Below are 14,487 nucleotides of genomic sequence, written 5' to 3' on the forward strand. Positions count from 1 at the left end.
GGCGGAACTACAACTCTGGAGGATGAGGGGGCGGGGTCGAAAGGAAACTACAATTCCCAGCGAGTCGTGGGGTGGTGCCGTGGAGACTGCTGGGAGACTGGATCTGGTTTGCTCTTCCCCAATTGTGTGGGGACTATCATTGATCCGGCTTCGTTGCAAAACTGAAGTCGCCCAGTAATGATGTTGTGAAGTCGGCCGCCGGTCCCTGCCACGCCCGGGCGGATACAGGCGGCGGCGGCCGCTCGGCTGCTTCTCTGAGGCAGCCGCCGTTGTAGAAGCAGATTCTCTTTGAGGGAACGCGGGCGCAGGACGGAGGACTCCGGGCCATTCCTGTGAGTAACCTTCCCGTGCTTGACCCGAACTTGCCCTTGCCAACTTCCTTTGAGCGGCGAGGAGCCTGGCGTTCCTCCGAGGTCACTCGCGGATGGCCGAGCCGAAGGTTGGGTACCCCGCGGTGGGAAGTGGGCTGTCTCCCAAGTGTGGGTGCGAAGTGATGGGCACCGCACTGTGGCCTGCGGGGTCACCCACTTCCGAGGATTGGCAGCGTTCTCGTCCTCTGCGGGACGTTATCCATCGAGCGAGGGGCGGCTTTAGCGTCCGGCTGTTAAACCTTAAGCCTCGGTCGCCATCTGTGATGTGAGCTAGAGGAGAGGGTATTGGAAAGAGCTCTTTCGATGTTGAGTTGGACTTTTATTTGCGATGGCTTTTGAGCCAGACACCACACGTCTTTTTAAAAGGAACAGTTGACCAAGCGCAAATAAAGGATATTGGCAGATGTTCTTTTTAATGATGGCATAATCTTCCAAACACTTAAGAGATTTGTGTCATACTAGTGGTGAAGTCAGTTAATTGCCCACAAACTTTTTATGTAAACCTGCAGTTTCTGCGCCGTAAAATAAAACAAATAGCCAGTAACCATTCCCTGGCAGTTCATTAAGCTAGAGTGGATAATAGGGATAAAATGAAATGGACTCTTTCAGTTTAAGTTGTTTTTTTTTTCAGTAAATTTTTCCCTACCGTCAAATCTTTGCTGTAGAATTGGACGTCTGGGCTACAATGGTCTCCAAATTGCAAGCTAATGGTGGTGACATAACACTTCACAACAAATCGGGAAGGGCAGTTGGTGGTGAGAAAGGGCAGGATTGAAGACACTATCATCTCAGCATTCATCTCGCTTTCTATTTTTAAAATTAAGTAATGTTCAACAAGTCTTCAACATTCAGCAAGCACATACTTTATGAAAGAGTTTACAGGTTTTTAATCATATGGTGGAAGGGGTTGGAAAGAACAAACATGAGTACTTGCCATCTGCCAGACACCCCAGTTACAAGCTCTGCATGCATTCACTGAATCACTATAATAACTCTTTTGTGCTAAATCTGAGGGTCAAAGACGTTAAGTGGAGATCCAAACCTAGATTTACCTTGCTTCGAAATTACAGGTCAGGTAACTTGTACCTATCTGAAAGGCATTTTCTAGTATTACCCAGTACTGTTTCCTACATACTTTGGACATTTAGAATAAGTTCAAACCTCTGATTTAGTATGTTTGAACAAGCTGTTCTCTCTGCTTGCATCCCCTCCCCCCCTAAAGAGCTGCTCTTTTAAGACCCTAAAAGCATGTTCCAAATTCACCGCAGTTTACTTACGTGAGACATAGGATTGGATTTTCATTTCAAAGGTCCTTTCTGGTTCAAAGTTTTAGTGAGTCTGCATTTGAAAATATGATCCAAGGAGTGTTATTTTCCTCTAAAAATGCTTAATATCTATAGATGTTAAGAGTAGAAAAACTTGTTTCTTAAACATTTTACTTCAATACCCATATAAGTTTTTTTAAAAAACAGTATAAAGAATGAGACAGATGATAATATATCATGTTTATTTGAGCTCTGCTATATCATCTGTACCAATTTTTGAACCTCTTTAGTTACCATTCTGTTTAGTTGGTAAGAAATCTGACACATTAAAGTAGTACAATGACTTAGTAAAAAAAAGAACTAAGTAAAATAAAACAAAAAGGCAGTAACCATTCATTGGCAATTCATTCCGCTAGAGTGGATAATAGGAATAAAATGAAATGAACTCTTTCAGTTTTTTAAAAATACATATATTAGTAAATTCATGGTTTCCGGTTATAGTTGTTCAGACCTATAGTATTTATGTAATAATAGGAAACATTTATATAATACTTACTTGTAGATACCCATCTAAATGTTTTACCTGTATTAACTTATTTTCACAAAAGCACAATGAGGTGTTTTTAAAATTATATTTATTGGCTAATAACATTATATAAATTTCAGGTGTACAACTTTATAAGACAGCATCTATATACTCTGTGTGCTTACCACCCAAAATCTAGTCTCCTCTGTCACCTTGTATTTGACCCGTTTTACCTTCTTTGTTCTCCCTTCATTTCCCTTCTTCTCTGGTAAGCACCACTCTGTTGTCTGTATCTAGGAGTTTGTTTGTTTTATTTGTTCATTTGTTGCTTTTTGTTTTATATCTCACATATGAATAACATGTGGTTCTTGATTTTTGTCGTTTTTCACCTGACTTGCACTAGCTCTAAGGGAAACACAAATCAAAACCACAATGAAATACTACCTCACACCCATTAGAATGGCTCTTATCAATTAAACAAATAAGTATTGGAGAGGATGTGGAGAAGAAAGAGCCCTCATTCACTGCTGGTGGGGATGTAAATTGGTACAGCTACTGTGGAAAACAGTATGCAGGTTCCTCAAAGAACAGAGCTACCATATGATTTAGCACTCCCTGTTTTGAATATCTACCCCCCAAATTTGAAAACACTTATTCGTAGAGAATATATACATGTACTTCTGTGTTCATTGTGACATTATTTACAGTAGCCTAGACATGGAAACAACCCAATGTCCTCCAACAGATGACTGAGTAAAAAAGATGTGATATATGCATACACTAGAATTCTACTCAGGCATTAAAAAAAAAAGGATGGTATTGCTGTTTGCAACAACATGGATGGATCTTTAGGGTATCATTCTAAATGAAATAAGTAAAATGGAAAAGGTGATTTTATAGATAGGCAGCTGAAGCAGAGAATAAATTAATATACCCAAGGTCATTCAACTACTAAATGGTGGAACTGGGTGTCAAACCCAGGCAATCTCAGAATCTTTACTCTTTAACATTTATTGAGCACCTACTGTGTACTAACCTCACAACTGGATGGTTGTTTTTATTTTTTTTAATTATAATTAGGTCATTGATCTTTACAACTACCTTATTTAAGAATGGAAGTTCAGCACTTAGTGCCTTGCCCAAAGTCACAGGATAATTAAATGGTAGAGTCAGGATTTGAACTTGTGTTTGCCTTTTTTCTAGTCTGTTTTTTTTAATATACCTATATATTATATATGTATATATAATATATATATACTTTCAATAATCAAATCTTTGTTAAACACCTTCAAAGAGCCAGATACTTGAGTGCTAGGGATTTAGTCTTTTCTCTTAAGAAATACAGTCTGAAGAAGGAAAGAGATTATTGTGATAGTATGGTAATACATCTTGCAGAGGTACTGTGGGAACACAGAGAAAAGGGCACTGAAATCTTCCCAGGATGGGAAGCTTTGGGCCAGTCTTGGAAAAGCAAACAGGAAATAGCCTGGACAAAGAAAAGAAAAATGGGCTATTATGGGCTGAATTCTGTCCCTCCAAAATTTTTTGTTAAATGTTGAAACCCTAATCCCCATGACTGCAGAATGTGACTGTGTATGGAGATAGGGCTTTTAAAGAAGTGATTAAACTAAAGTCTTTAGGGTGGGTCATAATGTATTCTGTTAGGCATAAACTAAAAGTTGTTGCCAGCAGCTGCCAGTTTTAGTTAAGATTATGAAAATAACTGACCTTAACGAAATCACAACAGCCTGGCCCCAAGCCAATGTCAGTCAGGTTGTAAAAATAACTAACTAGACATGGATCTTGACAGTTTCTGTAAGTTCTGACTGCGGGCTGGAAGTAACTTTCCATCCCCAAGTGCACAAAGGAAGTGTGAAACAAAGAACATCTGTGAGAATGTCTGCCAGCTCTGGACAAGCCTAACCAGATGCCAGCAATCTGCGCCAACCATTCCCCTATATAACCTCTCCCTCCCTTTGCTTGCGGAGGTTGTTGTCCTTAAGACATGACCTCCCACTGCTCAAACAAGCCTCAAATAAATACTCTTTTACCAATTTTGGTCCCCTACTACTTCTTTCCGGCCATACCTAAAGACTGGTGTCCTTAGAACAGCAACTTTGGACACAAAAAGAGACATCAAGGATGTGTATGAAGAAAAAAACCATGTGAACACACATGGAGAAAGTGGCTATTTGCAATCCTCAGGAAAAACCAGATATGACAACACTTTGATTTTGGATTTGTAGCCTCCAGAACTGTGAGAAAATAAATTTCTCCCATCCAAGTACTAACCAGGCCCGACCCTGCTTAGCTTCCAAGATCAGACGAGATCGGGCGCGTTCAGGGTGGTATGGCTGTAGACGCCTGAGAAAATAAATTTCTGATGTTTAAACTATCCAGTCTGTAGTATTTTGTTATGGGGACCTTAGCAGATTAATACAGGGATGTCTTAGGCAAAAAAAAAAAAAAATGACATGAAAAGCCTTAGGTGTGGCCAGGTGATTAGGTTTTGTGGTAAGAAGTGTTGAAAGAAGACTAGGCTGGGGTTATATAAGGACCATTTTGTATGAAATGCTAAGGAGTTTAATATAGTATTTATCTTAAGGGAATGGGATGGAGAGGGTTTGTGGCAGTGGAAAAACATTAGAAAGATTACTCTGTAAGCCTTATGGAGGATAGATTAAAGGGGATAAAATTGGAGGCAAAGGAGACCAATTTAGGTGTCTATTGCTACAGGAAGTTGAACTACTAAATATTTTCTTGGATTATCAAATGTAAAACCAAAAAATAACGATTGTTAAGATAAGGAAGATTTTAAAGGGCACAGCTAACCTTTAGGGCACACATAAAAAGGTTTAGGATAGGCCCTGGCCAGTTTGCTCAGTGGTAGAGCATCGGCCTGGCGTGCAGGAGTCCCGGGTTCGATTCCCGGCCAGGGCACACAGGAGAAGCACCCATCTGCTTCTCCACCCCTCCCCCTCTCCTTCCTCTCTGTCTCTTTCTTCCCCTCCCGCAGCCAAGGCTCCATTGGAGCAAAGATGGCCCGGGCAATGAGGATGGCTCTGTGGCCTCTGCCTCAGGTGCTAGAATGGTTCTGGTTGCAACAGAGCGACACCCCAGATGGGCAGAGCATCGCCCCCTGGTGAGTGTGCCAGGTGGATCCCAGTCGGGCGCATGCGGGAGTCTGTCTGACTGCTTCCCCGTTTCCAACTTCAGAAAAATACAAAAAAAAAAAAAAAGGTTTAGGATAAATTTGTATGTACCTGTTTTATATATAATACTTAGAGACTGGCTTTGCTTTTGACATTTTGTTTTTCATAACTAAAGCTTTATTCAACAGAATACTCATTATTTTTTCCACTGCATTTAATAGATGCTCTTATGGTTCTTACACTGTTCTAAGACAAGTTCTCTGACAATCTTATGAAATGTCTGCTCTTACTATCTCCATTTTATACATACAAGAATTGAGGTACAGAGGGGTCCACTAACTTGCCCATGATCACATAGCTTGGTAATGCCTGTGTTAAGTTTCAAACTCAAGCTGTCTTCAGAGTCTGTCCTCTTAGCCATTATACTGTGCTGTTGCCATATATTATTAAGATCTTCAAGTACCTATAAAAGGAGGAGGAAGGAGTACAAAAATAAATTGGGTATGTTTTCCATAGGGAGTATATAGTTTATTAGAGGAGATAAGGAACAATGATAAATTTGTTTTTTGAGTGTTTTAGGGAAAAGTGGAGTATTGAAAGGCAGTGGATTTCTGGGGCTTCTGGGAAAGCTTAGTGGGAAAACTGGCATTTGAACTATAGTGTGAAGAGTGGCTAGACTTTGAGTATATAGAAGGGAAAGAAGACATCAAAAGTAGAAGCAATAGCATGAAAAGTTATAGGTTTAGGAATTTCCTGGTGTGTTTAGGAAACTAGTAAATATAGTCCTTTGTTGTGGCTGAAATATATTGTAAGTTGGAGAAGCCGATTTGGGGGGAGGTGTATACTAAATGTAATGATTTTTTAGGAAAGGATAAAGTTCATCTAATCCCAACTCATCAGTAACAAGTCCTGTCTTCACTGCCCCACAAATCCCTCTATTTCCATTCACCTTGTTTATGCTTTTGTTACAATAATTCAGGCAAAATGTGATAAAATTTCTTAATTATTTTTTTCTATCTCTAATCTCTAAAATCCCATAAATTTATGTGGGGTATTGCTCCATGCTCAGCAACCGAACTCTTTTTAGCATCCAAGGCGGAGGCTATAGAGCCATCCTCACTCCTGGGGCCAACTCACTCCAATCGAGGCATGGCTGCAGGGGGGGGAGAGAGAATTGAGAGGGGCAGGGGTGGAGAAGCAGATGGGCCTTTCTCCTGTGTGCCCTGACCAGGAAACGAACCCGGGACATCCACACACCAGGCCGACGCTCTACCACTCAGCCAACTGTCCAGGGCAGATTTCTTAGATCTTTAATTTTCCTAGGGCAGAGGCTATTGTATACTACTTTTTATCTCTTTTCAGTACTTTTAGTTTAATTTAAGAAGCATTGAAAGCTGTTCAATAAACAGTTGACTGGTTAATTGAGGTCATTTTATTGAAATTTTTTTTTTTATAATCGGTTTCCTTGATATGTAATGTTCTGACTTTATTCCTAGCTTTACTACGGACTCTTGTAACCTTGGGCATATTCTATTTGACCACCCTGTATTATGGTTTATTCATGCTAGAAAATGAGCATACAAAGTCCATTCATGGTATAGAGGTGGAACTAATTTATGTTGTAAAGATCATTGAGGTCTTTTTTGTGTGTCTCTCTCAGTGGTTGCCAAACTTTGAGTTCGTTTTCTTTACAAAGCTTTTTGACAAGTCATGATAAAGGAAGGAATGGTTAAAGAAAAGGGGGGGGGGTCTAATTTAAGAATGTTACACCATGTTGTGTAACAATGGAGTTGATAAATTATGCATGTTAATGGTGAAAAAATTCACCCACCAGTTCAGTTGATAGTTCAACAAATATTTATTGCGTTGTTTGAGTTTCTGCCATTATATTGTCATTCTGATCAGCAAGGAGGAAGAATGAGTAAAGATAGCACCTTCCCCCTTCCTTCCTGGAAGTAAACTGTAATATATGTTGTACAAGAAACAAATTAGTTGCTGAGTTAGAAAATAAAGGTGTCAGGGGAGGCCACTCTAGATAAGGTAGACTGGCATCTTCTCCCTTATGGTGACTTTTCAACTGAGACCTGAAGGATGAAAAGTAGTTACCATGTAAACTACAAAAGAGAAAAGTATTCCAGGTACAGTACACAGTTACAAAGGCCCAGAGATAAGAATATGATGAGAAAATGAAAAGAAATGATAAAAGGCCTTGTTTCTATGATGAGTATGAATAAGGAGGAGAGTTTTGTAAGATGATGGACAAATATTCAGGGGTCAGCCTAGGCCAGACCTTGTAGACTATGATTTGAAGTGTGGATTTTATTCTAGGTATTATGGGAACTTTTGTTTTATTTTAAAAGTTTAGTTTTAAAAACATGGAGTCCTGTTAAGTTGATGCATAGTCTAAATCAGTGGTCCCCAACCTTTTTTGGGCCACGAAACCGGTTTAATGTCAGAAAATATTTTCACGAACCGGCCTTTAGGGTGGGACGGATAAATGCACAAAATAAAATAATGCTACTGGTGTAAAAACTGTGATATTTTTAAATATATCATAATTGTCGAACTTAAGACAAGCGTCAAGAGTGAGTCTTAGACAGATGTAACAGAGAATCTGGTCATTTTTAAAAACATCGTTCAGACTTAAATATAAATAAAATGGAAATAGTGTAAGTTATTTATTCTTTTTTTGTGGACCCCCACGGACTGATACCGGCCCACAGCCCGGGGGTTGGGGACCACTGGTCTAAGTGATGAGGATGGCTTAAATTAGGATGAAAGAAGAGGGGATGAAGAGAAGTGGGTAAATTTGAGATACAGGTATGTATTAGAGTTGGACGGCACAGGATTTGATAATGGGTTGGATGTGACAAGGTGAGAGAAAGCAGGCATTTACTGGTCAGTGGATCAATTTAGGGGAATCATAATCAGCTTGTGAGAAATTTGTGTGGAGCTCAAGAAAAAGTCTGGCCTAAGAACTAGACTGGGATTATTAACACTAAAGTAGTAGTTTAACCTGTGGCAGTGGTTGGTTTGCAGAAAGGTAAATGAAAAACAGCAACATTAAAGAACGTGGTCACAATTGGAACTCTGGGAAACACCAGCATTTATGGAGGGAACTCGGTGATCCAATGAAAGAATTTGAAAAGAGCATTTATTGTGAAAGAGCCACAGGGGAAAGTCAAGGTAGGATATAGTCAACCGTATTGAACTGGAGATGACATAAGAGAACAGACAAGTAAGAAGGTATAAATGCATTGGTTAGAGGGACTATGGGTGACTGAGGCAGGGTAGTTTCAGGAAAATCAGATTGTAGTAGGGCTTGTGGTATGAGTGAGAGATGGGGAAAAGAGAATGAGAGCAAATGCCCTCTCAAGAAGCATTGCTGAGAAAGAGCAGTAGCTAGAAGGGACACCTTCTTGGGGAAGGGAGATTTTTGAAATTTTATGATGTTTATAATAAAATGGAAGATTTTGAACATGATAATAAACCCAGGAATAGGGTGAAGCCAGTGGAAGATAAGGGATAACCAGTGGAGCAAAGTTTAGATAAGGCAGGAATAGAGTTAAGCAACATATTTCATTATTTTTCAACTGTGCGGACATATACACATACTAGAAAAATAGAAAGGTATATTATGGAAAATAAGTTTCTCTCCCCTTTCTACCTTCTAGCTACCCAGTTCCTCTTTTAAGAGGATTGCTAATTTACACTCCCATCAGCAAGTGTGCAAGTGAATGATTGAGATTATGTTTGTACGTAATTCTCAGAGTTTGGAAGAACCATAGCTATAGATTTTGTGGATTTATTGGTGGGAGGAATGAGAGAATAAGAGAAACAGAACAGATAATAGGGTTTCAGAGATGAGTGAGAAATGTGTGGTATGGAATTGTCTCAGATGAGGATGTTTAAGAGGATAATGGAGGGCATGCCTGTGTGATGATGTCCAGGTTGATGACCAAATGTGCAACAGCCCCATTCACATGGTTTTGTGGCCTTTTCAGGAGAATTTACTGCATATTTATATTTAAAATGCATGTCAACTTAGAAAATGGACTCCTCAAAAATTTATCACTTATGTGAAGTACAGGTTTGGGGTCTAAGCTTTCTGTTCTTACTGCTTTCTGTCATTGGCATGTTGTATGTGGTGCTTTGCGGTTATTCAGGCCAGTGGTGTAAATCAAAACAAAGGGAAGTTTGTTGGTTAAGAAAGTGCATTCTCTGTCTGAAGGAAGAAAGGAAGAGGAGACTGGAATGAAGTGTCTCTGAGATGGTACAACTGTTCCTACTGCACATAATTTAACAACTTAAAAAAGCTTTTCCCATTTGTTCTCATCTTTTTAGCCAGTACTAGGCTAAACACTTTGTTTTTAGTCACAAAATCAAAGACTGCAAATGAGACATATTAGCAATTGTCAGCTTAAGTAGATATTTCTGGGACTTATTTTAAATGCAATTTATAAACAGCTGTGTAAACACTCTCAGTGGAAAACATGATAAAACTAAACAGTGAGCCAAAACCTCTTTCATAACTTTTATGTGAAATTGACAACCCGTTCTTTTTAGTTACTACAAGAAAAGTGGGTACTGTGTTATTGATATAAAAATGATAAATCATGCTTTTAACAGCAAACATTTTAAATTTTAATTTATTGTGTTGACATGCTTTCAGGTTAACGGCAAACTCTTATACAGAGTTTTTCATAAAGTAAAAACAAGGTTTTCTTTACAATTAACAGTAAAATTCTCACAAAAGAGAAGGACTTAAACTTTTCTTGGGAGACAGTGAAGAAAGGACAGAGTGTATTCATAGCCAGCCTAGGGAAAAGAACACCAGGTGAGAAAAGCTCTTGGCACCAGTGCCAAAGGAAGAGAAGCAAGCCAACTAAATCCCTAGTGAGTGCTGGAGGGATGAAAGAAAGGTACTTGAGGAACCAGCCAAGGGCAGAAAAACAGGTCCTAAGGTTCGGTCTCAAGCAGACTCCTTCTGGATTCTCTGATAACCTGGTTATCTGGTTGCTCAGCTAACAGCAGATGAGAAAGGGGAGAAGCATGCTGGCATCAGTCAAGTGTAGTAGTTGATTGCCTCACAGAGAGGCAGAAAACAAAATTAGAAATAGACTTAAAATCTCAAAAACAAAAAAACAATTGGAGATCATTTAGTGTAGGGAGAAAGAACTCTTTAAAAGCTTATAATCTTGGAGGATATTACTATAATCACTATATTATAGTACAGTAATTGCTTAGTGATGGTAATGACCCTGAGTCATCAAATTCTGTCAGTCTTCTATCTCAGGACTCCCAGCCCCAATAGCAGTTTCTTGGACTTCTCTTATTACTGTGTCTTAACTTTAATGGGGAAACATCTTAATACCAATGTTTTTAAAATAAGAAATCAGGGGTGGGGGTCAGGGTAGTATTAAAGATTTTGTGGTTTTTGCCACAGTGTTTTCAAACACATCTCTAGATGTTTGCAACTTCAGGGTAACTAATGGGCTTAATTGATATACCCTATACATATACTCACCTCTGTTACTGAAACCCGTGAGATGCCTATATAGATTTTTATAAATTGGGTTAAGAAATTCTTCAATTTTCAAATGCTCTAATAATCTTATGATTCTCATGTAGTTTTGTTTTTCTCTCCACTACAGATGGCAAGGATGTAACTTGACTACAGATTGATTTATTCATTTAACAGATATTTTTGAATGCATGGCATTTGCAAGATATTATGATATAGGTGGACTTAATTTACTGCAACAAAATTTTATTTTGTTTTATATTCCACCTCAGAATAAGTGACGGAATTATTTCCAATTTACAGTAATACATCTGTATTATTTTTTCAATACTGTTGAATAGTCATTTAATGGCAAAAGCAAACTCAGACTTGGAATTATCTTATTAAAGAAACATACTAAACATAAAAACACAGATCATTCTGCTTCATTGTAAATACATCTAACTTTGGGATCAGATGACTTATTTTTTTCTAAAAACAAATATAAACCACATAAGAGCAAATTGGGAGCTTATTTGCGTTTTTCTTTTCTTTTTCAGTAATCAATATTTGTTTTTTACAAATGGGAGTGGAGAGACAGGATTGTTTTAGAATGATCTCTGAGGCGTTTTCAAACTGCACAGACTCCCAGCCCCCTACACTCCTAGTCTCTGCCCACAGCGCTCAGAGGTGAAAGGCCCCAGCTCTGGAAGAAACAGTCTTGGTTTTGATTTTTGGCTCTTACTAGCTTGACTCTGATTAACCTCTAAGCTTCAGTTTTCTCTGACTCTAAAACCGTGACAGTAATATTGATTTGGTTGTTGTGAGGATGAAAGCGAATCATGTTCATAAAGCAAAACATTTCATGGGAAAAGGACGAAGTCAATGTCTAGCACATAGTTAAGTGTTCCATCATGTTAGCTAAAGACTGAATTTGGAAGAGTTGAGAATCTGTTTCTCTATTTTGTATTTTCCATTTGAAACACAGCTTTTCTGTATATCAACTGTGTAGCATTATAAGCCGATCTCAGAAACTTCTGTAGTGCTAGTTTCATATGGTATATTCTACAGTAAAGTCATGAATTTAAAATAGGTTTTGGTTTTTACTCTGTGTCAAAAGAGCTAGTTTTTGCTCGGGAATTTCACAGGACACTGGTGTTGCCTCTTCAGTTGTTCAGGTCTAGAAACTGAAGTTTTTCTCATTGTAATCGGTTGCTCAGGCATGGAGGAAAATATACACTAAACAAACTCATTAAGGAATGATTAAAAAAAGAATGAAGAAGAGGCCGGAGTGTCTGCTCTTAATTAGTACACAGTAGAACTGTCAAGTGGACCACATGTTTTGATTCCTATGGTTAGTATATTTTTCCATTATAGGAAAACCTGCATGAGAAACCAAGTTATTATCAGAAGTTTTTTTCTGTGTATTTAGAGGTGGAGGACATTTCAAGCATAAGGGACAGTAAACTAAGGGAATGGGAAGGGGTGAGCTGAGTTAGCAGTATGCATTTCAAGAACCACAACAGCCTTGGAGTGGAGGTAAGAGCTGAGGCTGGTAGACCAGGTGGCAAGTATTAAAGTGGCCAGGGACAGAGAGAAGGGCTTGAATTAGGTCATAGCAATAGACTTTGAGAATAAATTGAAGTAACTGGTAACTATGTGGAAAGCAGGGATTGAGGAGAGGTTTTGGGTTCTGCTGATCAAGTGAATTGACAATACTAGCTAATTTGTAAAGCAAGAAAAAAAATTTATGAGAGAAGGATAATGAATTCAGTTTAGAATATGGTAAATTTTCAGTATTAATTTTAAGTTGATATTGAGAGTTTCAGTTTAAAGTCAAGAAATGCCAGTTTAGGTTGAAGATATATAGACTTGAGGATTAATTGTTATACAACCAGAAATTAAGACCTATGAAGTAGATGAGATTTCTGAGGAGAGAAGGGAGGGCCCATGATAAAATCCTGAAGAACTAGGGGTACTAGCTATTAAAGGCAGTGGGGGAATAGAATTCTTAAATTTCCTCAGCCACCTAGTTACCATACTCATCAAGCTCATTTGAGAATCTTAATTGTCGCCTGAATTGCAAATAACCAACAGCCATGTCTCAGATTTTGATCTGTTCTTATTTGGTTCCTGAATTTCATTGGTAAATCAAAATTGTCCAATATATGTTAGTTCTCCCTCAAAAGATAACCTTATCATAAAGTCGTGAATTGACTGTGACAACTGGTTGGAAAATAATGAATCTTATGTTTCAACCATAATATTTGAACATTTTTTGCCTAGTAGAATTACATTACTAAAATGGTTTTATATCAGCCTGGCTGGTGGCTCAGTGGATAGAGAGTTGGCCTGGCATATGGACGTACCAGGTTCGATTCCTGATCAGGGCATACAGGAAAAGCAACCATCTTCCACTCCCCCACTTCTTTTCCCCCTTCTCTCCCTCTCGCTCTCCAGCAGCCAGTGGCTCAATTGGTTCTTCCCAGGTGCTGAGGATAGCTCTGTTGGAAGCACATCAGCCTCAGTTGCTAAAAATAGCTCAGTACTCCAGCATTGGCCTGATGTGATTGCTGGGTGGATCTCAGTCGGAATGCATATGGGAGTCTGCCTCACTATCTCCCTTCCTCTCACCTAAAATAAACAAACAAACAAATAAAAATAAAATGGTTATATATCTTAGATATATTGGAGTGTATCAGCCTTGGGTGCTAAAAATAGCTCGGTACTCCAGCCTTGGCCCGATGTGGTTGCTGGGTAGACCTCAGTCGGGATACATGTGGGAGTCTGCCTCACTATCTCCTCCACCCTCACCTAAAATAAATAAATAAATAAATAAGAATGGTTGTATGTCTTAGATATACAGAATTCTGGACTCACTCTAGAATTATGTATGTTTATAAATATGTTTCTATAATAAATATTCTACCCTGACATCATTGCTACCATTTTAAGTTACACCCTGTTCCTGGTCATTTAAGATTGCATGACCTGGTGCCACTGATTACTTTGTTGATCTGAAGAGCTATGTTGCCTACAGTTTTTCTCTTGGCACCTTTTGGAAATTTCTGCTTCTGAAGATTTCAAGTACTATAAGTTTAAAATATCTGAAAGATTGATGGTCATCATAAGCCAGCAAAAGCAAGTTTACATTTAATTGTTCGAGGGGACAAAAAGAAATGAGGACACAGATTTTCTACTTACTCTTGAAATATTTCTGCTTTTAATATTTGTATTTACTTTAGTGCTATGTGAAAGGGCTACTTCCAGGAGTCTTTTAGCTATTTAATTTGAGAATAGGACCTGAAGAGCAGATTATACAGTAATACTCTTTAAGTCTATGAGCATGATTATACCTGTTCAATTTACTCCTTAATCCGTGAAGTATTTGTTTCCATGTGATGGTGCCTTGATTTATTACCTAAATTTTGCTAGTCAACATTAAAAAAAGTACTTTTTAATTTGGTGAGGAAGAATTTTTTTTGGTTGTAGAAGTATATACTTTAGTACCCACTGAACTATTACATAAAATACCTCTGCTTAAACACTTCCCCCTCCATTTTTGGTTAAGAACAGGAAATTCACAAACTCTGTAATGCCAATTTCTCTGCACTACTCATATTTGAAGATACATAATTGTATTTTTTCTTTTTATTTATTACTATAATTA

The 14,487-nt window shown here is 38.4% G+C and overlaps 1 protein-coding gene across 1 annotated transcript in view; it reads left to right on the forward strand.

Annotated features, from left to right (window-relative positions):
- Positions 1-81: 81 nt before the first annotated feature.
- The window catches only part of TRAK2 (trafficking kinesin protein 2), a 69,693-nt gene continuing 55,287 nt past the window's right edge, over positions 82-14,487 (forward strand). The window contains exon 1 of the mRNA XM_066233229.1: positions 82-332. The gene's annotated coding sequence lies outside the window, so the exon portion shown is untranslated. The remainder of the gene's footprint in view (positions 333-14,487) is intronic.

The sequence above is a fragment of the Saccopteryx bilineata genome, chromosome 5 (genome assembly GCF_036850765.1).
Source record: "Saccopteryx bilineata isolate mSacBil1 chromosome 5, mSacBil1_pri_phased_curated, whole genome shotgun sequence".
Lineage (NCBI taxonomy): Eukaryota > Metazoa > Chordata > Mammalia > Chiroptera > Emballonuridae > Saccopteryx > Saccopteryx bilineata.